We start from the raw sequence: 17,500 nt of genomic DNA, 5'->3' as shown, positions 1-17,500 counted from the left end.
GGCGCAACGGATAACGCGTCTGACTACGGATCAGAAGATTGCAGGTTCGAATCCTGCCGAGATCGAAAATTTTAAAGATTCGTTTGGCTATTAAAGAAAATTGCTATAAAATAAGTCGCCCCCGGGTGGGCTCGAACCACCAACCTTTCGGTTAACAGCCGAACGCGCTAGCCGATTGCGCCACGGAGGCTGATACAAGCTAATAACATTACATTATTTTTAATATTATTCTATGGAGCCTTAAAATATAAAAACAAAAAAAGATTGGTTTACTTATGTTGGTAGGGCTAATTACCACCGAACACTCATTAGCGCGGTCCGACTACTGACCGACACGGAAGCTCTTGGCTGCTGGGTTTCCCCTCTGGCCCAATCCGCCCCTCATTAAGCAACCTGATCACCTAGGACTCCCCCTAGGTGGCCATGTTGATGCCAGGCTTAGTGCGGACGCCAATTCAACGTGTTTCAATGGTAACCAGGCGTTCCCTGCCTCAAACCATCCCAAACTCTGACCTCCCAGTAGCAGGATTACAGAACCTCGCCACGGTTCCAGTCAACAATCATATCAATTTCTGTCACAATGTACCAGTTGAATTGCAATTTTTTTCATGTTTAATTTTGGGTATAATTACGCCAGCTTCCGTTATGGTCTAGTGGTTAGGATAGCTGGCTCTCACCCAGCAGGCCCGGGTTCGATTCCCGGTAACGGAAAAATACATTTTGTCGAACCCCCAAGTAATTATATCAACATCCCCGATCCAAAAAAAAAAGGAGATAAAAAAGATAGAGAATTGGATATTTCTAAGTTTTTACTTTTCAGCCAGGGTGACACCAAGCCTGCGTGGCCTAATGGATAAGGCGTCGGTCTCCTAAACCGAAGATTGCGAGTTCGAGTCTCGCCGTGGGTAACATTATCTTTTTAGCAAAAGTTGTTTTGGTTGCAGTGCTTCCAAGGTTTCTTGAAGGCAGTGTAGTAGCAAATATGGAAAGTGAAAGCAAGCTGCTCTAGTGGCGCAATCGGTTAGCGCACGGTACTTATAGACAGTACAACAAGTTATGCCGGGGTTGTGAGTTCGAGCCTCACCTAGAGCAAGCACTTTTTCAACCCTTAAACCTGGCAGGGTCTTCCACGAAAAGAGCAAAAATAAATTTTTTTTTACTTAATCAAAGCATTTTATCTTACCAAAATACTAAAATATTCTCTAGCAGTACCTCATAATATCAAATACAGGTACTGTGGTTCGATTTCAAAAATTTTTTGTAACTATGCTTTACTAACCAACAATCAATCAAGGAAAAAAGTTTGTTAAAGAATATAGATAGATTGGTATTTTCTTTTTACTACTGTTTTAAATCTATCAAGTTAATAACAAATTCGATAAAATTGACTGAATAACCATATAAATGTATAAAGATTTGTGATTTAAATTATGCCATGAAAAATCCTCCAATGTGTTTTGTAAAAATCTTTGAAACTTTTGATTTCATTGTTTATGTATGTACACTCAAGAATGATGAATCTTATCTGATCTAGAAAGGCAGAAGGATACTAAATTGTAATTGTAATTCATAGTAACCGAGTTATTACTAAAATAAATTTTTGACAGCTGTGGGATTCGAACCCACGCCCTTGCGGACTGGTGCCTAAAACCAGCGCCTTAGACCACTCGGCCAAACTGCCTGTTGTGCTGGCAGTTGTGCGAATAAGAAAAATTGTTTCTTAAGTTTTTTTTTCAGCCTTACTGTGTAAAAGCATCAAACACCTAAAAAAAAATTTGTTTTTCCAGTGAGTGATTTTACAAAATTAACTGCCTCCAGAGAGGATTGAACTCTCGACCCCTGGTTTACAAGACCAGTGCTCTGCCACTGAGCTATAGAGGCTTGCCTGTTCACGTGGCACAATTTAAACCTAGCCTAACCTAGCCTAACCTAACCTAACCTAAGCCATTGCGGTTGGCACCTTGTGTTAAAGACTTTGAAATTGCTAAAAGATTCATTTGAGTATTAGTCAGCTCATGCATTCAACAGGGGGATGTAGCTCAGTGGTAGAGCGCATGCTTTGCATGTATGAGGCCCCGGGTTCGATCCCCGGCATCTCCAATTATCAATGATTTTTGTTATTTCTTTGAAGTTGTCTGTTGTTCAAAATGAGTACTTTAGTGAAAAAATATTTGTATGGGGTTATGCGGACACAAAAATGTGGAACGCTTCACGATTTTGCGTGTCATCCTTGCGCAGGGGCCATGCTAATCTTCTCTGTATCGTTCCAATTTTAGTATATGTACTGCCGAAGCAAGTACATTTGAGAATAGAATTTAGTTGTCCATAAAGATCAGCATTTGTTACACAAATTGCAAAAAAACAATTCTGTTGACCCTGACGTGATTTGAACACGCAGCCTTCTGATCTGGAGTCAGACGCGCTACCGTTGCGCCACAGAGTCAGATGTTTGAATTGCTGCAACTTTGAATTCATGCAAAACTAAAGGAAAGTCTTTTTTTCCCTTTTTTCTATCCACTATACAATGCAAGCGACCAATAGAAAAAAGGCGCTGCTTTCGTCCGGCCCCTATGATGGAGACCAGGGGTCGTAGCTCAGCTGGTAGAGCGTCTGATTCGCATTTAGAAGGTCTCGGGTTCAAATCCCGACGACTCCAAATTTTTTTTCTTTTCAATTTTCAAAAGTATTAGGCAAAACCATGGGCTTGACCATTTTTGCAAAACCAGAAAGTTACCTTGCAACTCACATGGCCTTCCTGGTATAGTGTTAAAATAAGTCTTTTGTCAGGTGTGGGGTTCGAACCCACGCAATCTTACGATTATGAGAGCTTAAATCTCACGCCTTAGACCACTCGGCCAACCTGACAGGTTGCCACAATGCGGCACTCATTGCAAAACGCATGAAATCACGACTGACAAGCACTGATTTAGCAAAGCTCCACAAAATAATTCTCGCGACGAAGATGGGATTCGAACCCACGCGGGCAGAGCCCATTGGATTAGCAGTCCAACGCCTTAACCACTCGGCCACCTCGTCTGTGAAAGAGATTAAGCTAGATTACTTGCAAAGCATACATAACAACAACAACAACAAACACAAAAACAACAAAGTAAATATTGCATCACTCGTGTCAAAAGACTTCCCACGCCGGGAGTTGAACCCGGGCCTCCTGGGTGAAAGCCAGATATCCTAGCCGTTAGACCACGTGGGATTCTGTTTCCGTCCGGGATCGAACCGGAGACCTTCTGCGTGTTAGGCAGATGTGATAACCGCTACACCACGGAAACTTGTTACATCAGATAGACAGCTTTATTGCCATAATTTTTTTCTTTAAACTCCTGACTAAAGTGTGCTAGTTACTAGGCAAAAATGTATTTGTGGTTTTCACTTTTGAGTACATTATAGTCCTGTACAATAAGCGTCAGTGGTATAGTGGTGAGCATAGCTGCCTTCCAAGCAGTTGACCCGGGTTCGATTCCCGGCTGACGCATTTTCATCTGTGTTGCCTAGGAGTACATTTTTGTACATTTAAAAAGTGTAGTAATCCTATATTGCCAACAAGCCTCCGTAGCGCAGTAGGCAGCGCGTCAGTCTCATAATCTGAAGGCCGTGAGTTCGAGCCTCACCGGGGGCAGGCAAACATTTTTTCATCTCCTGGTTGTGTTTTGAAAAAATGTGAAAAAATAGTTTTGTCAGAAGTGGGATTCGAACCCACGCCCTCATCGAGGACCAGAATTCTCACATCCACTCTCTATCAGAGAGCAAGGAAGTTGTCCTTGAGTCTGGCGCCTTAGACCACTCGGCCATCCTGACTGTTAATAAAGTGTTCACGGATTAAGAAATCCCATGTTTTGATAAGCCAAAAAGGTTAGCCAAAATGCAATGTTAGCATCCCATCTGGGGATCGAACCCAGGACCTTTGGATTAGAAGTCCAACGCGCTATCCTCTGCGCTAATGGGACTTGGTTAGAGAAAAGAAAATAGTAGCATTTGTTGACAGAAAACATTATGGAAGGCAAGAAAAAGAAAATCAAGTAGAGAAGAAAAAAAGTATGTAGTTTTTGTATTGTGCTTATACTTATACACATCATGTCAGTCAGGCCCGTTAGCTCAGTTGGTTAGAGCGTCGTGCTAATAACGCGAAGGTCACGGGTTCGATCCCCCTACGGGCCAGATAATACTTTTACCAAATTGAACAGTTTGCAGTGGCGGAAATATTTAATGGTAAAAAAAAGAAATTTCACAAGGTTGAAAAAGTTATCTCTCCCCGACCGGGAATCGAACCCGGGCCTTCCACGTGACAGGCGGAGATCCTCACCACTAGACTATCGAGGAATTCTTATAAATCAGCCATTTTCTAGTCGCTACGTACGTATCACACTGATTGGAGACTTGAACAAAAGATGGGAGCGCCCGAGCAGGGGCTCGAACCCTGGACCGTTAGGTTAAAAGCCTAACGCTCTACCGACTGAGCTACCCGGGCATCATGCTATTCTAAAATTACAGTAACAAAATTGTCTCACCAGATGGCAGCAGCATTTTAGTTCATGGTAGGCTTGGTTTTCTCTCTGTTTATTTTTGGTTAAGTGCAACCTGAGTTGTATAGAATAAATCATCCCTCCATAATTTTCCTGTATTGTAGCATTTTGCATTTAGTATAAGTCACATTTTCCATGGTCAAATGTCTACGGCCATACCATGTTGAAAGCACCAGTTCTCGTCCGATCACTGAAGTTAAGCAACATTGGGCCAAGTTAGTACTTGGATGGGTGACCGCCTGGGAATACTTGGTGTCGTAGGCAAATCTTTTCATCCTTTTTTATAAGTTGAGAAAAAAAAAACAAAGTCTGAGAAATGTAAACCAGACAACTGCTTATGTTCATTTTTTACACCTAAAGCCCTTATACAATGCAACCACTATGATATAATGTGTAGTTACTGTTTTTGTCACCAGATGGCAGCTCTATTTAGTTCCCAGTTAGGCTTTGTTTTCTCCGTGTTAAGGCATGAGTTTTGGGTTGACAACTATTATTGTTCGATAAAATGATATCTTTTAGTATCACACATACCTATTTGGATTAATATTTTAGTTACTTTGTGCTTGTATTTTATGAAAATTAACTTTTCCGGTCGGACCTTTAACAAATATCAAAAATATATGATTGTCCAAGTAACTTTACATCATTGTCTAAAACGACCAAGCTAATATTGCTTGATTCACTTCTACAAGAGGTGTGTATCAGCTCTGCTTCGATGGTTCGCTCACCTTGAGTCCGCTCGGGTTGAGTGTCTGTCTTAGTCAGTCACAAACTTCTTTATTCAGGGTTAAAGAGAACCCACTAATTACTGAAACCAATCAAGAACTTAAAATCATTTACCGTAGATACCTGTACGTAATTTCTCTTGGTAATGCATTTTCCATTTAGTTTATGCCACATTTTCCTTTGATAAATGTCTACGGCCATACCATGTTGAAAGCACCAGTTCTCGTCTGATCACTGAAGTTAAGCAACATTGGGCCAAGTTAGTACTTGGATGGGTGACCGCCTGGGAATACTTGGTGTCGTAGGCTTTAACATTTTATCCATATTTCAAAATTTGTCTCTTTTTCTTCCTTGTCCGTAGATTCCTGTACTGTTGGACGTTTTGCATTCATTTCACGCCACATTTTCTCTTCGTAATGCATTTTGCATTTAATTGACGCCAAATTTTCCGTTGATATATGTCTACGGCCATACCATGTTGAAAGCACCAGTTCTCGTCCGATCACTGCAGTTAAGCAACATTGGGCCAAGTTAGTACTTGGATGGGTGACCGCCTGGGAATACTTGGTGTCGTAGGCAAATCTTTTCATCCTTTTTTATAAGTTGAGAAAAAAAAAACAAAGTCTGAGAAATGTAAACCAGACAACTGCTTATGTTCATTTTTTACACCTAAAGCCCTTATACAATGCAACCACTATGATATAATGTGTAGTTACTGTTTTTGTCACCAGATGGCAGCTCTATTTAGTTCCCAGTTAGGCTTTGTTTTCTCCGTGTTAAGGCATGAGTTTTGGGTTGACAACTATTATTGTTCGATAAAATGATATCTTTTAGTATAACACATACCTATTTGGATTAATATTTTAGTTACTTTGTGCTTGTATTTTATGAAAATTAACTTTTCCGGTCGGACCTTTAACAAATATCAAAAATATATGATTGTCCAAGTAACTTTACATCATTGTCTAAAACGACCAAGCTAATATTGCTTGATTCACTTCTACAAGAGGTGTGTATCAGCTCTGCTTCGATGGTTCGCTCACCTTGAGTCCGCTCGGGTTGAGTGTCTGTCTTAGTCAGTCACAAACTTCTTTATTCAGGGTTAAAGAGAACCCACTAATCACTGAAACCAATCAAGAACTTAAAATCATTTACCGTAGATACCTGTACGTAATTTCTCTTGGTAATGCATTTTCCATTTAGTTTATGCCACATTTTCCTTTGATAAATGTATACGGCCATACCATGTTGAAAGCACCAGTTCTCGTCTGATCACTGAAGTTAAGCAACATTGGGCCAAGTTAGTACTTGGATGGGTGACCGCCTGGGAATACTTGGTGTCGTAGGCTTTAACATTTTATCCATATTTCAAAATTTGTCTCTTTTTCTTCCTTGTCCGTAGATTCCTGTACTGTTGGACGTTTTGCATTCATTTCACGCCACATTTTCTCTTCGTAATGCATTTTGCATTTAATTGACGCCACATTTTCCGTTGATATATGTCTACGGCCATACCATGTTGAAAGCACCAGTTCTCGTCCGATCACTGCAGTTAAGCAACATTGGGCCAAGTTAGTACTTGGATGGGTGACCGCCTGGGAATACTTGGTGTCGTAGGCTCTAACATTTTATCCATATTTCAAATTTGTCTCTTTTTCTTTCTTGTCCAAGAGAAATTTCTAATCACTGAGAACATAAGGTGAAACCCAAGGGGATGTAGCTCAGATGGTAGAGCGCTCGCTTAGCATGCGAGAGGTACGGGGATCGATACCCCGCATCTCCAAGTATCATTTATCCCCCTACTACACAAGCACCAAACAAAAAAATAAACACTCAAAGAAAAACAAAAGTCTGAAAATTTAAACCAGTAAAACTTTAAACCTTTTTGTTGCATTAGAATGTTATTTAATAAACCAGAAGTTAGCCTTTGCTTAGAGTAAATGTCTACGGCCATACTATGTTGAAAGCACCAGTTCTCGTCTGATCACTGAAGTTAAGCAACATTGGGCCAAGTTAGTACTTGGATGGGTGACCGCCTGGGAATACTTGGTGTCGTAGGCTCAATATTTTTGGAATTTTGACCCAACCAATCCTAGCCCAAACCTGACTAAACCTCACACAAGTTTGAAAATCATGTTGTAACTTTATGTCTACGGCCATACCATGTTGAAAGCACCAGTTCTCGTCCGATCACTGAAGTTAAGCAACATTGGGCCAAGTTAGTACTTGGATGGGTGACCGCCTGGGAATACTTGGTGTCGTAAACTCTACATCTTTCTTTCTTATCTTGTCACTGAAAACAGAAAAGTTGTGTTAACGTAGAAAATAATTGCTGCAACGTCCAGGAATCGAACCCGGGCCGCCCGCGTGGCAGGCGAGCATTCTACCACTGAACCAACGTTGCTGGCATGCTCGTTGGCTATTCGTATAACACAACCCCTTGCTGAAAATCATTATTCAGAAATCTGTCAATTTATAACCCAAATACAGATTGATATAGCTTTACACCTGAACGATGAATATGACTTGCTGTAAGTAGACTTTGGCAGTAGGTAAGGACTTTCTTCAGCCCGGCAAGACAATATCTGAGTGATCCTTGGTTCACTTGTACACACCTTTTAGTGAAGTGAATCAAGCAAGTATAGCTTGGTCAGTTTAGACAAATGGTAACTGCAATTTTAGTTATTCCTACCGTAGGCTATTTGTCATTTGTCATATATTTTGTGGTAAACACATCCTGACATCCTGTCCCTACATGCCTGTTGTAATATGTTTCTTTAAGTGGGCTCTCTCATGGAAAGCCTTCAGATAAATTGGATGTAATTCCAATATGATCCACTTACACGGAAATCTTTAGTAAAAGGCGAAAGATTTATTCGTGCTGTAGGTAGATCCTGGACATGCTCAAACAACACAAATAGCTCCATATCCTTGGCAGCTGTTAGGCTTGTTCCATTGACCAATCTAATGTAGTTGTCAGCAAAGACATGTAGAGATTGTGTCAAAGTTCAGCTTATTCACCAAAAAAAACACAAGCCCCTAGAATAACTTGAGGCAGAAAATTATCCATTAAATGACATTCAACTTTAGGGGTTTGCACCACCTAGCATTAAAACATTGAACTACATAAAGGAAGTGGAGCCATTGTGCTTTTGGCAGCATGCTTGTTGACTTGTGCAAACTTGATACAGGTTGTACACAATGTATTGAGTGGTCCAGTTTAGAAGTGGGGACAAGTGGGCCGATCCTGGTGGTACTGCAATACCAGGCCAACCCGTGATAAGGCTGGAGCAAGCTCCAAGTCCTCATCCCCTAACAAAAATGAGTTTAATATCAAAGGGGACACATGGTCCCCGTATCAGATATTAAGCTGATAAGAACAGATACTACACTTTGATCTTAGCCAAAAGGCCGAGAAGCGATGCCAAAGAATAGTTCCAGTATACTACCTTAGAGTCATAACCTGACTATGGTACTGTCTGGCAAAAGATTGGCATGCAGGCTGCCTAATCATTGTTAGAGAGAGTATAGTCAATCTGCCTAGTTCAAAGCAAAGACTTTACTTTAAATTGGGCTTCGATAGAAGCCTTTTTCTGGCCAACTACACAAAGTTTAGCAATTCCTGGTGTGTAAAATTTGAACTAGATGGTTAAGTTAAACATTCTAATTCTGTTGTCTGTTCTGCATTTATTAGGGGATGCGCGAACGCAGTCCCCAACTACCAAAAATTGTGCGTTCGAGTTACCCACATTTGGGGTAATCGTAGGGGTCAGCCATGCCTGAGTGCAATGGCACAGCCTCACCCTAGAGGAACCACCTTAGTGATCATGGTTAACCTCCACGCCAGGTAAGTATGAGGGAAAGAGTCGATTTCAGTGTATGGGTGACAAAGACTATAGATATTTTGCTGACCAGCTCCACGACTTTACACAAAACATGATTCAGTTGAAGTGTCCCCTCAGAAATGCTATATTTATACTTTTTCAAATAGTTGGTGACATACTTTGTTGATGAAACCTTCGGTAGGAGGTCTTCCATTGAAACAAATGCGACACCTAGAGGCCAAATTATTGACTACATAATATACATGTTTGCTACTTCACAGGTTATGCATTCCTATTGTAGATAGTGAGCTATCATCAGCTCTGACAGAAATAGCATTACAGTTCACACTGCAACCACTGGATCTATACACACCTCTTAGTGAAGTGAATCAAGCAAATTTAGCTTGGTCAGTTTAGACAATTACAAGATGCAAACTGTCACTTGTTATAACAAGATTACCAAGAGTTAGCACTGGTCGCAACGCAACAAACCATACAGAAGGATGGTATGGTAATATCCACATTATAATGTGAAAATGCCTTGCCAAATGTCTACGGCCATACCATGTTGAAAGCACCAGTTCTCGTCCGATCACTGAAGTTAAGCAACATTGGGCCAAGTTAGTACTTGGATGGGTGACCGCCTGGGAATACTTGGTGTCGTAGACCTAACATTTTTGGAATTTTGACCCAAACAATCCTAGCCCAAACCTAACTAAACCCCACACAATTAATGTCTACGGCCATACCATGTTGAAAGCACCAGTTCTCGTCCGATCACTGAAGTTAAGCAACATTGGGCCAAGTTAGTACTTGGATGGGTGACCGCCTGGGAATACTTGGTGTCGTAGGCTTATCCTTTTTTCAAAAATTGCCTCAAAAAAGTTGTGATACTGTAGAAAATGATTGCTGCAACGTCCGGGAATCGAACCCGGGCCGCCCGCGTGGCAGGCGAGCATTCTACCACTGAACCAACGTTGCTGGCTTGCTCTCATGATATTCGTGTAGTTAGTTTTTGTGTACCTATTGCAAAGACCAACCATACAAAGTGCAGAGCCCTGGCAGCCAACATAGCCCGGCTAGCTCAGTCGGTAGAGCATGAGACTCTTAATCTCAGGGTCGTGGGTTCGAGCCCCACGTTGGGCGAATTTTTTTTTAAATGGAACAGTTTTTAAAAATATATTTGAATTTGTTTCGTGATATACTGACAATAGGGTAATTCAGGCGCCATGGCTTAGTTGGTTAAAGCGCCTGTCTCGTAAACAGGAGATCCCGAGTTCGACTCTCGGTGGTGCCTTGATCCTTTTATTACTACTATCCATGGCTACACATACATAGGGTAAAGATTTGCAAAAATGCCGCGACCCGGGATCGAACCGGGGACCTTTAGATCTTCAGTCTAACGCTCTCCCAACTGAGCTATCACGGCTAGTTAAAATGATGTTGCTTATCTTGGTCAAGATGGAAAAAAGATCACTTTTACATGACTCTAAAAAGTTTAGGTCCTACCGAGATTTGAACTCGGATCGCTGGATTCAGAGTCCAGAGTGCTAACCATTACACCATAGGACCTTGATGCAGATCCAAACTCCAAAGGGTAAAAAAAAATTTTGTATAAAAAGAAAAGAAAAAAAACCTTATGTAATGGTTCCTGCCGGGATCGAACCGGCGACCTTGTCCGTGTGAAGGACACGTGATAACCACTACACTAAGGAACCATTGTCAACTAAGAAACCAAGCCAAGATACATAACAAACAGACATAAAATGTGCAACTACAAAGCCACGTCATTAAGTTAAGCCAGGTCTCGTGGCGCAACGGATAACGCGTCTGACTACGGATCAGAAGATTGCAGGTTCGAATCCTGCCGAGATCGAAAATTTTAAAGATTCGTTTGGCTATTAAAGAAAATTGCTATAAAATAAGTCGCCCCCGGGTGGGCTCGAACCACCAACCTTTCGGTTAACAGCCGAACGCGCTAGCCGATTGCGCCACGGAGGCTGATACAAGCTAATAACATTACATTATTTTTAATATTATTCTATGGAGCCTTAAAATATAAAAACAAAAAAAGATTGGTTTACTTATGTTGGTAGGGCTAATTACCACCGAACACTCATTAGCGCGGTCCGACTACTGACCGACACGGAAGCTCTTGGCTGCTGGGTTTCCCCTCTGGCCCAATCCGCCCCTCATTAAGCAACCTGATCACCTAGGACTCCCCCTAGGTGGCCATGTTGATGCCAGGCTTAGTGCGGACGCCAATTCAACGTGTTTCAATGGTAACCAGGCGTTCCCTGCCTCAAACCATCCCAAACTCTGACCTCCCAGTAGCAGGATTACAGAACCTCGCCACGGTTCCAGTCAACAATCATATCAATTTCTGTCACAATGTACCAGTTGAATTGCAATTTTTTTCATGTTTAATTTTGGGTATAATTACGCCAGCTTCCGTTATGGTCTAGTGGTTAGGATAGCTGGCTCTCACCCAGCAGGCCCGGGTTCGATTCCCGGTAACGGAAAAATACATTTTGTCGAACCCCCAAGTAATTATATCAACATCCCCGATCCAAAAAAAAAAGGAGATAAAAAAGATAGAGAATTGGATATTTCTAAGTTTTTACTTTTCAGCCAGGGTGACACCAAGCCTGCGTGGCCTAATGGATAAGGCGTCGGTCTCCTAAACCGAAGATTGCGAGTTCGAGTCTCGCCGTGGGTAACATTATCTTTTTAGCAAAAGTTGTTTTGGTTGCAGTGCTTCCAAGGTTTCTTGAAGGCAGTGTAGTAGCAAATATGGAAAGTGAAAGCAAGCTGCTCTAGTGGCGCAATCGGTTAGCGCACGGTACTTATAGACAGTACAACAAGTTATGCCGGGGTTGTGAGTTCGAGCCTCACCTAGAGCAAGCACTTTTTCAACCCTTAAACCTGGCAGGGTCTTCCACGAAAAGAGCAAAAATAAATTTTTTTTTACTTAATCAAAGCATTTTATCTTACCAAAATACTAAAATATTCTCTAGCAGTACCTCATAATATCAAATACAGGTACTGTGGTTCGATTTCAAAAATTTTTTGTAACTATGCTTTACTAACCAACAATCAATCAAGGAAAAAAGTTTGTTAAAGAATATAGATAGATTGGTATTTTCTTTTTACTACTGTTTTAAATCTATCAAGTTAATAACAAATTCGATAAAATTGACTGAATAACCATATAAATGTATAAAGATTTGTGATTTAAATTATGCCATGAAAAATCCTCCAATGTGTTTTGTAAAAATCTTTGAAACTTTTGATTTCATTGTTTATGTATGTACACTCAAGAATGATGAATCTTATCTGATCTAGAAAGGCAGAAGGATACTAAATTGTAATTGTAATTCATAGTAACCGAGTTATTACTAAAATAAATTTTTGACAGCTGTGGGATTCGAACCCACGCCCTTGCGGACTGGTGCCTAAAACCAGCGCCTTAGACCACTCGGCCAAACTGCCTGTTGTGCTGGCAGTTGTGCGAATAAGAAAAATTGTTTCTTAAGTTTTTTTTTCAGCCTTACTGTGTAAAAGCATCAAACACCTAAAAAAAAATTTGTTTTTCCAGTGAGTGATTTTACAAAATTAACTGCCTCCAGAGAGGATTGAACTCTCGACCCCTGGTTTACAAGACCAGTGCTCTGCCACTGAGCTATAGAGGCTTGCCTGTTCACGTGGCACAATTTAAACCTAGCCTAACCTAGCCTAACCTAACCTAACCTAAGCCATTGCGGTTGGCACCTTGTGTTAAAGACTTTGAAATTGCTAAAAGATTCATTTGAGTATTAGTCAGCTCATGCATTCAACAGGGGGATGTAGCTCAGTGGTAGAGCGCATGCTTTGCATGTATGAGGCCCCGGGTTCGATCCCCGGCATCTCCAATTATCAATGATTTTTGTTATTTCTTTGAAGTTGTCTGTTGTTCAAAATGAGTACTTTAGTGAAAAAATATTTGTATGGGGTTATGCGGACACAAAAATGTGGAACGCTTCACGATTTTGCGTGTCATCCTTGCGCAGGGGCCATGCTAATCTTCTCTGTATCGTTCCAATTTTAGTATATGTACTGCCGAAGCAAGTACATTTGAGAATAGAATTTAGTTGTCCATAAAGATCAGCATTTGTTACACAAATTGCAAAAAAACAATTCTGTTGACCCTGACGTGATTTGAACACGCAGCCTTCTGATCTGGAGTCAGACGCGCTACCGTTGCGCCACAGAGTCAGATGTTTGAATTGCTGCAACTTTGAATTCATGCAAAACTAAAGGAAAGTCTTTTTTTCCCTTTTTTCTATCCACTATACAATGCAAGCGACCAATAGAAAAAAGGCGCTGCTTTCGTCCGGCCCCTATGATGGAGACCAGGGGTCGTAGCTCAGCTGGTAGAGCGTCTGATTCGCATTTAGAAGGTCTCGGGTTCAAATCCCGACGACTCCAAATTTTTTTTCTTTTCAATTTTCAAAAGTATTAGGCAAAACCATGGGCTTGACCATTTTTGCAAAACCAGAAAGTTACCTTGCAACTCACATGGCCTTCCTGGTATAGTGTTAAAATAAGTCTTTTGTCAGGTGTGGGGTTCGAACCCACGCAATCTTACGATTATGAGAGCTTAAATCTCACGCCTTAGACCACTCGGCCAACCTGACAGGTTGCCACAATGCGGCACTCATTGCAAAACGCATGAAATCACGACTGACAAGCACTGATTTAGCAAAGCTCCACAAAATAATTCTCGCGACGAAGATGGGATTCGAACCCACGCGGGCAGAGCCCATTGGATTAGCAGTCCAACGCCTTAACCACTCGGCCACCTCGTCTGTGAAAGAGATTAAGCTAGATTACTTGCAAAGCATACATAACAACAACAACAACAAACACAAAAACAACAAAGTAAATATTGCATCACTCGTGTCAAAAGACTTCCCACGCCGGGAGTTGAACCCGGGCCTCCTGGGTGAAAGCCAGATATCCTAGCCGTTAGACCACGTGGGATTCTGTTTCCGTCCGGGATCGAACCGGAGACCTTCTGCGTGTTAGGCAGATGTGATAACCGCTACACCACGGAAACTTGTTACATCAGATAGACAGCTTTATTGCCATAATTTTTTTCTTTAAACTCCTGACTAAAGTGTGCTAGTTACTAGGCAAAAATGTATTTGTGGTTTTCACTTTTGAGTACATTATAGTCCTGTACAATAAGCGTCAGTGGTATAGTGGTGAGCATAGCTGCCTTCCAAGCAGTTGACCCGGGTTCGATTCCCGGCTGACGCATTTTCATCTGTGTTGCCTAGGAGTACATTTTTGTACATTTAAAAAGTGTAGTAATCCTATATTGCCAACAAGCCTCCGTAGCGCAGTAGGCAGCGCGTCAGTCTCATAATCTGAAGGCCGTGAGTTCGAGCCTCACCGGGGGCAGGCAAACATTTTTTCATCTCCTGGTTGTGTTTTGAAAAAATGTGAAAAAATAGTTTTGTCAGAAGTGGGATTCGAACCCACGCCCTCATCGAGGACCAGAATTCTCACATCCACTCTCTATCAGAGAGCAAGGAAGTTGTCCTTGAGTCTGGCGCCTTAGACCACTCGGCCATCCTGACTGTTAATAAAGTGTTCACGGATTAAGAAATCCCATGTTTTGATAAGCCAAAAAGGTTAGCCAAAATGCAATGTTAGCATCCCATCTGGGGATCGAACCCAGGACCTTTGGATTAGAAGTCCAACGCGCTATCCTCTGCGCTAATGGGACTTGGTTAGAGAAAAGAAAATAGTAGCATTTGTTGACAGAAAACATTATGGAAGGCAAGAAAAAGAAAATCAAGTAGAGAAGAAAAAAAGTATGTAGTTTTTGTATTGTGCTTATACTTATACACATCATGTCAGTCAGGCCCGTTAGCTCAGTTGGTTAGAGCGTCGTGCTAATAACGCGAAGGTCACGGGTTCGATCCCCCTACGGGCCAGATAATACTTTTACCAAATTGAACAGTTTGCAGTGGCGGAAATATTTAATGGTAAAAAAAAGAAATTTCACAAGGTTGAAAAAGTTATCTCTCCCCGACCGGGAATCGAACCCGGGCCTTCCACGTGACAGGCGGAGATCCTCACCACTAGACTATCGAGGAATTCTTATAAATCAGCCATTTTCTAGTCGCTACGTACGTATCACACTGATTGGAGACTTGAACAAAAGATGGGAGCGCCCGAGCAGGGGCTCGAACCCTGGACCGTTAGGTTAAAAGCCTAACGCTCTACCGACTGAGCTACCCGGGCATCATGCTATTCTAAAATTACAGTAACAAAATTGTCTCACCAGATGGCAGCAGCATTTTAGTTCATGGTAGGCTTGGTTTTCTCTCTGTTTATTTTTGGTTAAGTGCAACCTGAGTTGTATAGAATAAATCATCCCTCCATAATTTTCCTGTATTGTAGCATTTTGCATTTAGTATAAGTCACATTTTCCATGGTCAAATGTCTACGGCCATACCATGTTGAAAGCACCAGTTCTCGTCCGATCACTGAAGTTAAGCAACATTGGGCCAAGTTAGTACTTGGATGGGTGACCGCCTGGGAATACTTGGTGTCGTAGGCAAATCTTTTCATCCTTTTTTATAAGTTGAGAAAAAAAAAACAAAGTCTGAGAAATGTAAACCAGACAACTGCTTATGTTCATTTTTTACACCTAAAGCCCTTATACAATGCAACCACTATGATATAATGTGTAGTTACTGTTTTTGTCACCAGATGGCAGCTCTATTTAGTTCCCAGTTAGGCTTTGTTTTCTCCGTGTTAAGGCATGAGTTTTGGGTTGACAACTATTATTGTTCGATAAAATGATATCTTTTAGTATCACACATACCTATTTGGATTAATATTTTAGTTACTTTGTGCTTGTATTTTATGAAAATTAACTTTTCCGGTCGGACCTTTAACAAATATCAAAAATATATGATTGTCCAAGTAACTTTACATCATTGTCTAAAACGACCAAGCTAATATTGCTTGATTCACTTCTACAAGAGGTGTGTATCAGCTCTGCTTCGATGGTTCGCTCACCTTGAGTCCGCTCGGGTTGAGTGTCTGTCTTAGTCAGTCACAAACTTCTTTATTCAGGGTTAAAGAGAACCCACTAATTACTGAAACCAATCAAGAACTTAAAATCATTTACCGTAGATACCTGTACGTAATTTCTCTTGGTAATGCATTTTCCATTTAGTTTATGCCACATTTTCCTTTGATAAATGTCTACGGCCATACCATGTTGAAAGCACCAGTTCTCGTCTGATCACTGAAGTTAAGCAACATTGGGCCAAGTTAGTACTTGGATGGGTGACCGCCTGGGAATACTTGGTGTCGTAGGCTTTAACATTTTATCCATATTTCAAAATTTGTCTCTTTTTCTTCCTTGTCCGTAGATTCCTGTACTGTTGGACGTTTTGCATTCATTTCACGCCACATTTTCTCTTCGTAATGCATTTTGCATTTAATTGACGCCAAATTTTCCGTTGATATATGTCTACGGCCATACCATGTTGAAAGCACCAGTTCTCGTCCGATCACTGCAGTTAAGCAACATTGGGCCAAGTTAGTACTTGGATGGGTGACCGCCTGGGAATACTTGGTGTCGTAGGCAAATCTTTTCATCCTTTTTTATAAGTTGAGAAAAAAAAAACAAAGTCTGAGAAATGTAAACCAGACAACTGCTTATGTTCATTTTTTACACCTAAAGCCCTTATACAATGCAACCACTATGATATAATGTGTAGTTACTGTTTTTGTCACCAGATGGCAGCTCTATTTAGTTCCCAGTTAGGCTTTGTTTTCTCCGTGTTAAGGCATGAGTTTTGGGTTGACAACTATTATTGTTCGATAAAATGATATCTTTTAGTATAACACATACCTATTTGGATTAATATTTTAGTTACTTTGTGCTTGTATTTTATGAAAATTAACTTTTCCGGTCGGACCTTTAACAAATATCAAAAATATATGATTGTCCAAGTAACTTTACATCATTGTCTAAAACGACCAAGCTAATATTGCTTGATTCACTTCTACAAGAGGTGTGTATCAGCTCTGCTTCGATGGTTCGCTCACCTTGAGTCCGCTCGGGTTGAGTGTCTGTCTTAGTCAGTCACAAACTTCTTTATTCAGGGTTAAAGAGAACCCACTAATCACTGAAACCAATCAAGAACTTAAAATCATTTACCGTAGATACCTGTACGTAATTTCTCTTGGTAATGCATTTTCCATTTAGTTTATGCCACATTTTCCTTTGATAAATGTATACGGCCATACCATGTTGAAAGCACCAGTTCTCGTCTGATCACTGAAGTTAAGCAACATTGGGCCAAGTTAGTACTTGGATGGGTGACCGCCTGGGAATACTTG

General features: G+C 41.1%; 67 non-coding genes across 67 annotated transcripts in view; 34 read left to right on the top strand and 33 right to left on the bottom strand.

The window, feature by feature from the left end:
* The window catches only part of TRNAR-ACG (transfer RNA arginine (anticodon ACG)), a 73-nt gene extending 8 nt beyond the window's left edge, over positions 1-65 (top strand). The window contains exon 1 of the tRNA in view: positions 1-65. This exon is cut by the window's left edge and continues 8 nt beyond it. This is a non-coding gene — a tRNA (tRNA-Arg).
* Positions 66-116: 51 nt separating this feature from the next.
* On the bottom strand, positions 117-190 carry TRNAN-GUU (transfer RNA asparagine (anticodon GUU)). The gene has a single exon. It is a non-coding gene; the product is annotated as a tRNA-Asn (tRNA).
* Positions 191-639: 449 nt separating this feature from the next.
* Positions 640-711, top strand: TRNAE-CUC (transfer RNA glutamic acid (anticodon CUC)). The gene has a single exon. It is a non-coding gene; the product is annotated as a tRNA-Glu (tRNA).
* A 124-nt stretch (positions 712-835) lies between these two features.
* Positions 836-908, top strand: TRNAR-CCU (transfer RNA arginine (anticodon CCU)). The gene has a single exon. It is a non-coding gene; the product is annotated as a tRNA-Arg (tRNA).
* A 94-nt stretch (positions 909-1,002) lies between these two features.
* On the top strand, positions 1,003-1,092 carry TRNAI-UAU (transfer RNA isoleucine (anticodon UAU)). The gene is given in 2 exon segments: positions 1,003-1,040; positions 1,057-1,092. It is a non-coding gene; the product is annotated as a tRNA-Ile (tRNA).
* Positions 1,093-1,601: 509 nt separating this feature from the next.
* TRNAL-UAG (transfer RNA leucine (anticodon UAG)) lies at positions 1,602-1,681 on the bottom strand. The gene has a single exon. It is a non-coding gene; the product is annotated as a tRNA-Leu (tRNA).
* Positions 1,682-1,809: 128 nt separating this feature from the next.
* TRNAT-UGU (transfer RNA threonine (anticodon UGU)) lies at positions 1,810-1,881 on the bottom strand. The gene has a single exon. It is a non-coding gene; the product is annotated as a tRNA-Thr (tRNA).
* A 147-nt stretch (positions 1,882-2,028) lies between these two features.
* TRNAA-UGC (transfer RNA alanine (anticodon UGC)) lies at positions 2,029-2,100 on the top strand. Its single transcript has one exon. It is a non-coding gene; the product is annotated as a tRNA-Ala (tRNA).
* Positions 2,101-2,193: 93 nt separating this feature from the next.
* Positions 2,194-2,300, bottom strand: LOC145308166 (U6 spliceosomal RNA). The gene has a single exon (XR_013876005.1). It is a non-coding gene; the product is annotated as a U6 spliceosomal RNA (small nuclear RNA).
* A 71-nt stretch (positions 2,301-2,371) lies between these two features.
* Positions 2,372-2,443, bottom strand: TRNAW-CCA (transfer RNA tryptophan (anticodon CCA)). The gene has a single exon. It is a non-coding gene; the product is annotated as a tRNA-Trp (tRNA).
* Positions 2,444-2,583: 140 nt separating this feature from the next.
* Positions 2,584-2,656, top strand: TRNAA-CGC (transfer RNA alanine (anticodon CGC)). The gene has a single exon. It is a non-coding gene; the product is annotated as a tRNA-Ala (tRNA).
* A 125-nt stretch (positions 2,657-2,781) lies between these two features.
* TRNAL-UAA (transfer RNA leucine (anticodon UAA)) lies at positions 2,782-2,865 on the bottom strand. Its single transcript has one exon. It is a non-coding gene; the product is annotated as a tRNA-Leu (tRNA).
* Positions 2,866-2,954: 89 nt separating this feature from the next.
* TRNAS-GCU (transfer RNA serine (anticodon GCU)) lies at positions 2,955-3,036 on the bottom strand. Its single transcript has one exon. It is a non-coding gene; the product is annotated as a tRNA-Ser (tRNA).
* Positions 3,037-3,139: 103 nt separating this feature from the next.
* TRNAE-UUC (transfer RNA glutamic acid (anticodon UUC)) lies at positions 3,140-3,211 on the bottom strand. The gene has a single exon. It is a non-coding gene; the product is annotated as a tRNA-Glu (tRNA).
* Positions 3,212-3,214: 3 nt separating this feature from the next.
* On the bottom strand, positions 3,215-3,287 carry TRNAV-AAC (transfer RNA valine (anticodon AAC)). Its single transcript has one exon. It is a non-coding gene; the product is annotated as a tRNA-Val (tRNA).
* Positions 3,288-3,418: 131 nt separating this feature from the next.
* TRNAG-UCC (transfer RNA glycine (anticodon UCC)) lies at positions 3,419-3,490 on the top strand. The gene has a single exon. It is a non-coding gene; the product is annotated as a tRNA-Gly (tRNA).
* Positions 3,491-3,561: 71 nt separating this feature from the next.
* On the top strand, positions 3,562-3,634 carry TRNAM-CAU (transfer RNA methionine (anticodon CAU)). Its single transcript has one exon. It is a non-coding gene; the product is annotated as a tRNA-Met (tRNA).
* A 56-nt stretch (positions 3,635-3,690) lies between these two features.
* Positions 3,691-3,813, bottom strand: TRNAL-CAA (transfer RNA leucine (anticodon CAA)). Its single transcript has 2 exons — positions 3,776-3,813; positions 3,691-3,735 (listed from the first exon to the last, which is right to left on the bottom strand). It is a non-coding gene; the product is annotated as a tRNA-Leu (tRNA).
* A 76-nt stretch (positions 3,814-3,889) lies between these two features.
* TRNAR-UCU (transfer RNA arginine (anticodon UCU)) lies at positions 3,890-3,962 on the bottom strand. Its single transcript has one exon. It is a non-coding gene; the product is annotated as a tRNA-Arg (tRNA).
* Positions 3,963-4,099: 137 nt separating this feature from the next.
* TRNAI-AAU (transfer RNA isoleucine (anticodon AAU)) lies at positions 4,100-4,173 on the top strand. Its single transcript has one exon. It is a non-coding gene; the product is annotated as a tRNA-Ile (tRNA).
* Positions 4,174-4,263: 90 nt separating this feature from the next.
* Positions 4,264-4,335, bottom strand: TRNAD-GUC (transfer RNA aspartic acid (anticodon GUC)). The gene has a single exon. It is a non-coding gene; the product is annotated as a tRNA-Asp (tRNA).
* A 75-nt stretch (positions 4,336-4,410) lies between these two features.
* Positions 4,411-4,483, bottom strand: TRNAK-UUU (transfer RNA lysine (anticodon UUU)). The gene has a single exon. It is a non-coding gene; the product is annotated as a tRNA-Lys (tRNA).
* Positions 4,484-4,683: 200 nt separating this feature from the next.
* On the top strand, positions 4,684-4,802 carry LOC145308249 (5S ribosomal RNA). The gene has a single exon (XR_013876092.1). It is a non-coding gene; the product is annotated as a 5S ribosomal RNA (ribosomal RNA).
* A 651-nt stretch (positions 4,803-5,453) lies between these two features.
* On the top strand, positions 5,454-5,572 carry LOC145308306 (5S ribosomal RNA). The gene has a single exon (XR_013876146.1). It is a non-coding gene; the product is annotated as a 5S ribosomal RNA (ribosomal RNA).
* Positions 5,573-5,724: 152 nt separating this feature from the next.
* LOC145308553 (5S ribosomal RNA) lies at positions 5,725-5,843 on the top strand. Its single transcript, XR_013876378.1, has one exon. It is a non-coding gene; the product is annotated as a 5S ribosomal RNA (ribosomal RNA).
* A 651-nt stretch (positions 5,844-6,494) lies between these two features.
* On the top strand, positions 6,495-6,613 carry LOC145308663 (5S ribosomal RNA). Its single transcript, XR_013876486.1, has one exon. It is a non-coding gene; the product is annotated as a 5S ribosomal RNA (ribosomal RNA).
* Positions 6,614-6,765: 152 nt separating this feature from the next.
* Positions 6,766-6,884, top strand: LOC145308406 (5S ribosomal RNA). Its single transcript, XR_013876240.1, has one exon. It is a non-coding gene; the product is annotated as a 5S ribosomal RNA (ribosomal RNA).
* A 90-nt stretch (positions 6,885-6,974) lies between these two features.
* On the top strand, positions 6,975-7,047 carry TRNAA-AGC (transfer RNA alanine (anticodon AGC)). The gene has a single exon. It is a non-coding gene; the product is annotated as a tRNA-Ala (tRNA).
* A 159-nt stretch (positions 7,048-7,206) lies between these two features.
* On the top strand, positions 7,207-7,325 carry LOC145308620 (5S ribosomal RNA). Its single transcript, XR_013876443.1, has one exon. It is a non-coding gene; the product is annotated as a 5S ribosomal RNA (ribosomal RNA).
* An 87-nt stretch (positions 7,326-7,412) lies between these two features.
* Positions 7,413-7,531, top strand: LOC145308491 (5S ribosomal RNA). The gene has a single exon (XR_013876319.1). It is a non-coding gene; the product is annotated as a 5S ribosomal RNA (ribosomal RNA).
* Positions 7,532-8,047: 516 nt separating this feature from the next.
* Positions 8,048-8,165, bottom strand: LOC145308072 (U5 spliceosomal RNA). Its single transcript, XR_013875904.1, has one exon. It is a non-coding gene; the product is annotated as a U5 spliceosomal RNA (small nuclear RNA).
* A 330-nt stretch (positions 8,166-8,495) lies between these two features.
* On the bottom strand, positions 8,496-8,687 carry LOC145307974 (U2 spliceosomal RNA). Its single transcript, XR_013875812.1, has one exon. It is a non-coding gene; the product is annotated as a U2 spliceosomal RNA (small nuclear RNA).
* Positions 8,688-8,954: 267 nt separating this feature from the next.
* Positions 8,955-9,119, bottom strand: LOC145307901 (U1 spliceosomal RNA). The gene has a single exon (XR_013875741.1). It is a non-coding gene; the product is annotated as a U1 spliceosomal RNA (small nuclear RNA).
* A 519-nt stretch (positions 9,120-9,638) lies between these two features.
* Positions 9,639-9,757, top strand: LOC145308225 (5S ribosomal RNA). The gene has a single exon (XR_013876068.1). It is a non-coding gene; the product is annotated as a 5S ribosomal RNA (ribosomal RNA).
* Positions 9,758-9,823: 66 nt separating this feature from the next.
* LOC145307921 (5S ribosomal RNA) lies at positions 9,824-9,942 on the top strand. The gene has a single exon (XR_013875765.1). It is a non-coding gene; the product is annotated as a 5S ribosomal RNA (ribosomal RNA).
* A 56-nt stretch (positions 9,943-9,998) lies between these two features.
* On the bottom strand, positions 9,999-10,069 carry TRNAG-GCC (transfer RNA glycine (anticodon GCC)). The gene has a single exon. It is a non-coding gene; the product is annotated as a tRNA-Gly (tRNA).
* Positions 10,070-10,161: 92 nt separating this feature from the next.
* Positions 10,162-10,234, top strand: TRNAK-CUU (transfer RNA lysine (anticodon CUU)). Its single transcript has one exon. It is a non-coding gene; the product is annotated as a tRNA-Lys (tRNA).
* Positions 10,235-10,311: 77 nt separating this feature from the next.
* Positions 10,312-10,385, top strand: TRNAT-CGU (transfer RNA threonine (anticodon CGU)). Its single transcript has one exon. It is a non-coding gene; the product is annotated as a tRNA-Thr (tRNA).
* A 59-nt stretch (positions 10,386-10,444) lies between these two features.
* Positions 10,445-10,517, bottom strand: TRNAF-GAA (transfer RNA phenylalanine (anticodon GAA)). The gene has a single exon. It is a non-coding gene; the product is annotated as a tRNA-Phe (tRNA).
* A 71-nt stretch (positions 10,518-10,588) lies between these two features.
* On the bottom strand, positions 10,589-10,660 carry TRNAQ-CUG (transfer RNA glutamine (anticodon CUG)). The gene has a single exon. It is a non-coding gene; the product is annotated as a tRNA-Gln (tRNA).
* Positions 10,661-10,733: 73 nt separating this feature from the next.
* On the bottom strand, positions 10,734-10,806 carry TRNAV-CAC (transfer RNA valine (anticodon CAC)). Its single transcript has one exon. It is a non-coding gene; the product is annotated as a tRNA-Val (tRNA).
* Positions 10,807-10,891: 85 nt separating this feature from the next.
* On the top strand, positions 10,892-10,964 carry TRNAR-ACG (transfer RNA arginine (anticodon ACG)). The gene has a single exon. It is a non-coding gene; the product is annotated as a tRNA-Arg (tRNA).
* Positions 10,965-11,015: 51 nt separating this feature from the next.
* TRNAN-GUU (transfer RNA asparagine (anticodon GUU)) lies at positions 11,016-11,089 on the bottom strand. Its single transcript has one exon. It is a non-coding gene; the product is annotated as a tRNA-Asn (tRNA).
* A 449-nt stretch (positions 11,090-11,538) lies between these two features.
* TRNAE-CUC (transfer RNA glutamic acid (anticodon CUC)) lies at positions 11,539-11,610 on the top strand. Its single transcript has one exon. It is a non-coding gene; the product is annotated as a tRNA-Glu (tRNA).
* Positions 11,611-11,734: 124 nt separating this feature from the next.
* On the top strand, positions 11,735-11,807 carry TRNAR-CCU (transfer RNA arginine (anticodon CCU)). The gene has a single exon. It is a non-coding gene; the product is annotated as a tRNA-Arg (tRNA).
* A 94-nt stretch (positions 11,808-11,901) lies between these two features.
* TRNAI-UAU (transfer RNA isoleucine (anticodon UAU)) lies at positions 11,902-11,991 on the top strand. The gene is given in 2 exon segments: positions 11,902-11,939; positions 11,956-11,991. It is a non-coding gene; the product is annotated as a tRNA-Ile (tRNA).
* A 509-nt stretch (positions 11,992-12,500) lies between these two features.
* Positions 12,501-12,580, bottom strand: TRNAL-UAG (transfer RNA leucine (anticodon UAG)). Its single transcript has one exon. It is a non-coding gene; the product is annotated as a tRNA-Leu (tRNA).
* A 128-nt stretch (positions 12,581-12,708) lies between these two features.
* Positions 12,709-12,780, bottom strand: TRNAT-UGU (transfer RNA threonine (anticodon UGU)). Its single transcript has one exon. It is a non-coding gene; the product is annotated as a tRNA-Thr (tRNA).
* A 147-nt stretch (positions 12,781-12,927) lies between these two features.
* TRNAA-UGC (transfer RNA alanine (anticodon UGC)) lies at positions 12,928-12,999 on the top strand. Its single transcript has one exon. It is a non-coding gene; the product is annotated as a tRNA-Ala (tRNA).
* Positions 13,000-13,092: 93 nt separating this feature from the next.
* On the bottom strand, positions 13,093-13,199 carry LOC145308165 (U6 spliceosomal RNA). The gene has a single exon (XR_013876004.1). It is a non-coding gene; the product is annotated as a U6 spliceosomal RNA (small nuclear RNA).
* A 71-nt stretch (positions 13,200-13,270) lies between these two features.
* Positions 13,271-13,342, bottom strand: TRNAW-CCA (transfer RNA tryptophan (anticodon CCA)). Its single transcript has one exon. It is a non-coding gene; the product is annotated as a tRNA-Trp (tRNA).
* Positions 13,343-13,482: 140 nt separating this feature from the next.
* Positions 13,483-13,555, top strand: TRNAA-CGC (transfer RNA alanine (anticodon CGC)). The gene has a single exon. It is a non-coding gene; the product is annotated as a tRNA-Ala (tRNA).
* Positions 13,556-13,680: 125 nt separating this feature from the next.
* TRNAL-UAA (transfer RNA leucine (anticodon UAA)) lies at positions 13,681-13,764 on the bottom strand. The gene has a single exon. It is a non-coding gene; the product is annotated as a tRNA-Leu (tRNA).
* An 89-nt stretch (positions 13,765-13,853) lies between these two features.
* On the bottom strand, positions 13,854-13,935 carry TRNAS-GCU (transfer RNA serine (anticodon GCU)). The gene has a single exon. It is a non-coding gene; the product is annotated as a tRNA-Ser (tRNA).
* Positions 13,936-14,038: 103 nt separating this feature from the next.
* Positions 14,039-14,110, bottom strand: TRNAE-UUC (transfer RNA glutamic acid (anticodon UUC)). The gene has a single exon. It is a non-coding gene; the product is annotated as a tRNA-Glu (tRNA).
* A 3-nt stretch (positions 14,111-14,113) lies between these two features.
* On the bottom strand, positions 14,114-14,186 carry TRNAV-AAC (transfer RNA valine (anticodon AAC)). Its single transcript has one exon. It is a non-coding gene; the product is annotated as a tRNA-Val (tRNA).
* A 131-nt stretch (positions 14,187-14,317) lies between these two features.
* Positions 14,318-14,389, top strand: TRNAG-UCC (transfer RNA glycine (anticodon UCC)). Its single transcript has one exon. It is a non-coding gene; the product is annotated as a tRNA-Gly (tRNA).
* Positions 14,390-14,460: 71 nt separating this feature from the next.
* On the top strand, positions 14,461-14,533 carry TRNAM-CAU (transfer RNA methionine (anticodon CAU)). Its single transcript has one exon. It is a non-coding gene; the product is annotated as a tRNA-Met (tRNA).
* Positions 14,534-14,589: 56 nt separating this feature from the next.
* On the bottom strand, positions 14,590-14,712 carry TRNAL-CAA (transfer RNA leucine (anticodon CAA)). Its single transcript has 2 exons — positions 14,675-14,712; positions 14,590-14,634 (listed from the first exon to the last, which is right to left on the bottom strand). It is a non-coding gene; the product is annotated as a tRNA-Leu (tRNA).
* A 76-nt stretch (positions 14,713-14,788) lies between these two features.
* TRNAR-UCU (transfer RNA arginine (anticodon UCU)) lies at positions 14,789-14,861 on the bottom strand. Its single transcript has one exon. It is a non-coding gene; the product is annotated as a tRNA-Arg (tRNA).
* A 137-nt stretch (positions 14,862-14,998) lies between these two features.
* Positions 14,999-15,072, top strand: TRNAI-AAU (transfer RNA isoleucine (anticodon AAU)). The gene has a single exon. It is a non-coding gene; the product is annotated as a tRNA-Ile (tRNA).
* A 90-nt stretch (positions 15,073-15,162) lies between these two features.
* On the bottom strand, positions 15,163-15,234 carry TRNAD-GUC (transfer RNA aspartic acid (anticodon GUC)). Its single transcript has one exon. It is a non-coding gene; the product is annotated as a tRNA-Asp (tRNA).
* Positions 15,235-15,309: 75 nt separating this feature from the next.
* Positions 15,310-15,382, bottom strand: TRNAK-UUU (transfer RNA lysine (anticodon UUU)). Its single transcript has one exon. It is a non-coding gene; the product is annotated as a tRNA-Lys (tRNA).
* A 200-nt stretch (positions 15,383-15,582) lies between these two features.
* Positions 15,583-15,701, top strand: LOC145308247 (5S ribosomal RNA). The gene has a single exon (XR_013876090.1). It is a non-coding gene; the product is annotated as a 5S ribosomal RNA (ribosomal RNA).
* A 651-nt stretch (positions 15,702-16,352) lies between these two features.
* Positions 16,353-16,471, top strand: LOC145308305 (5S ribosomal RNA). Its single transcript, XR_013876145.1, has one exon. It is a non-coding gene; the product is annotated as a 5S ribosomal RNA (ribosomal RNA).
* A 152-nt stretch (positions 16,472-16,623) lies between these two features.
* On the top strand, positions 16,624-16,742 carry LOC145308552 (5S ribosomal RNA). Its single transcript, XR_013876377.1, has one exon. It is a non-coding gene; the product is annotated as a 5S ribosomal RNA (ribosomal RNA).
* A 651-nt stretch (positions 16,743-17,393) lies between these two features.
* LOC145308662 (5S ribosomal RNA) overlaps positions 17,394-17,500 on the top strand; it is a 119-nt gene continuing 12 nt past the window's right edge. Inside the window, exon 1 of the ribosomal RNA XR_013876485.1 lies at positions 17,394-17,500. This exon is cut by the window's right edge and continues 12 nt beyond it. This is a non-coding gene — a ribosomal RNA (5S ribosomal RNA).

This window comes from Acartia tonsa, chromosome 15 (genome assembly GCF_053477335.1).
Source record: "Acartia tonsa isolate MP-2025a chromosome 15, ASM5347733v1, whole genome shotgun sequence".
Classification (NCBI taxonomy): Eukaryota; Metazoa; Arthropoda; class Copepoda; order Calanoida; family Acartiidae; genus Acartia; species Acartia tonsa.
Note: the sequence above shows the minus strand (reverse complement) of the source record. Positions and strands in the feature narration are given on the sequence as shown.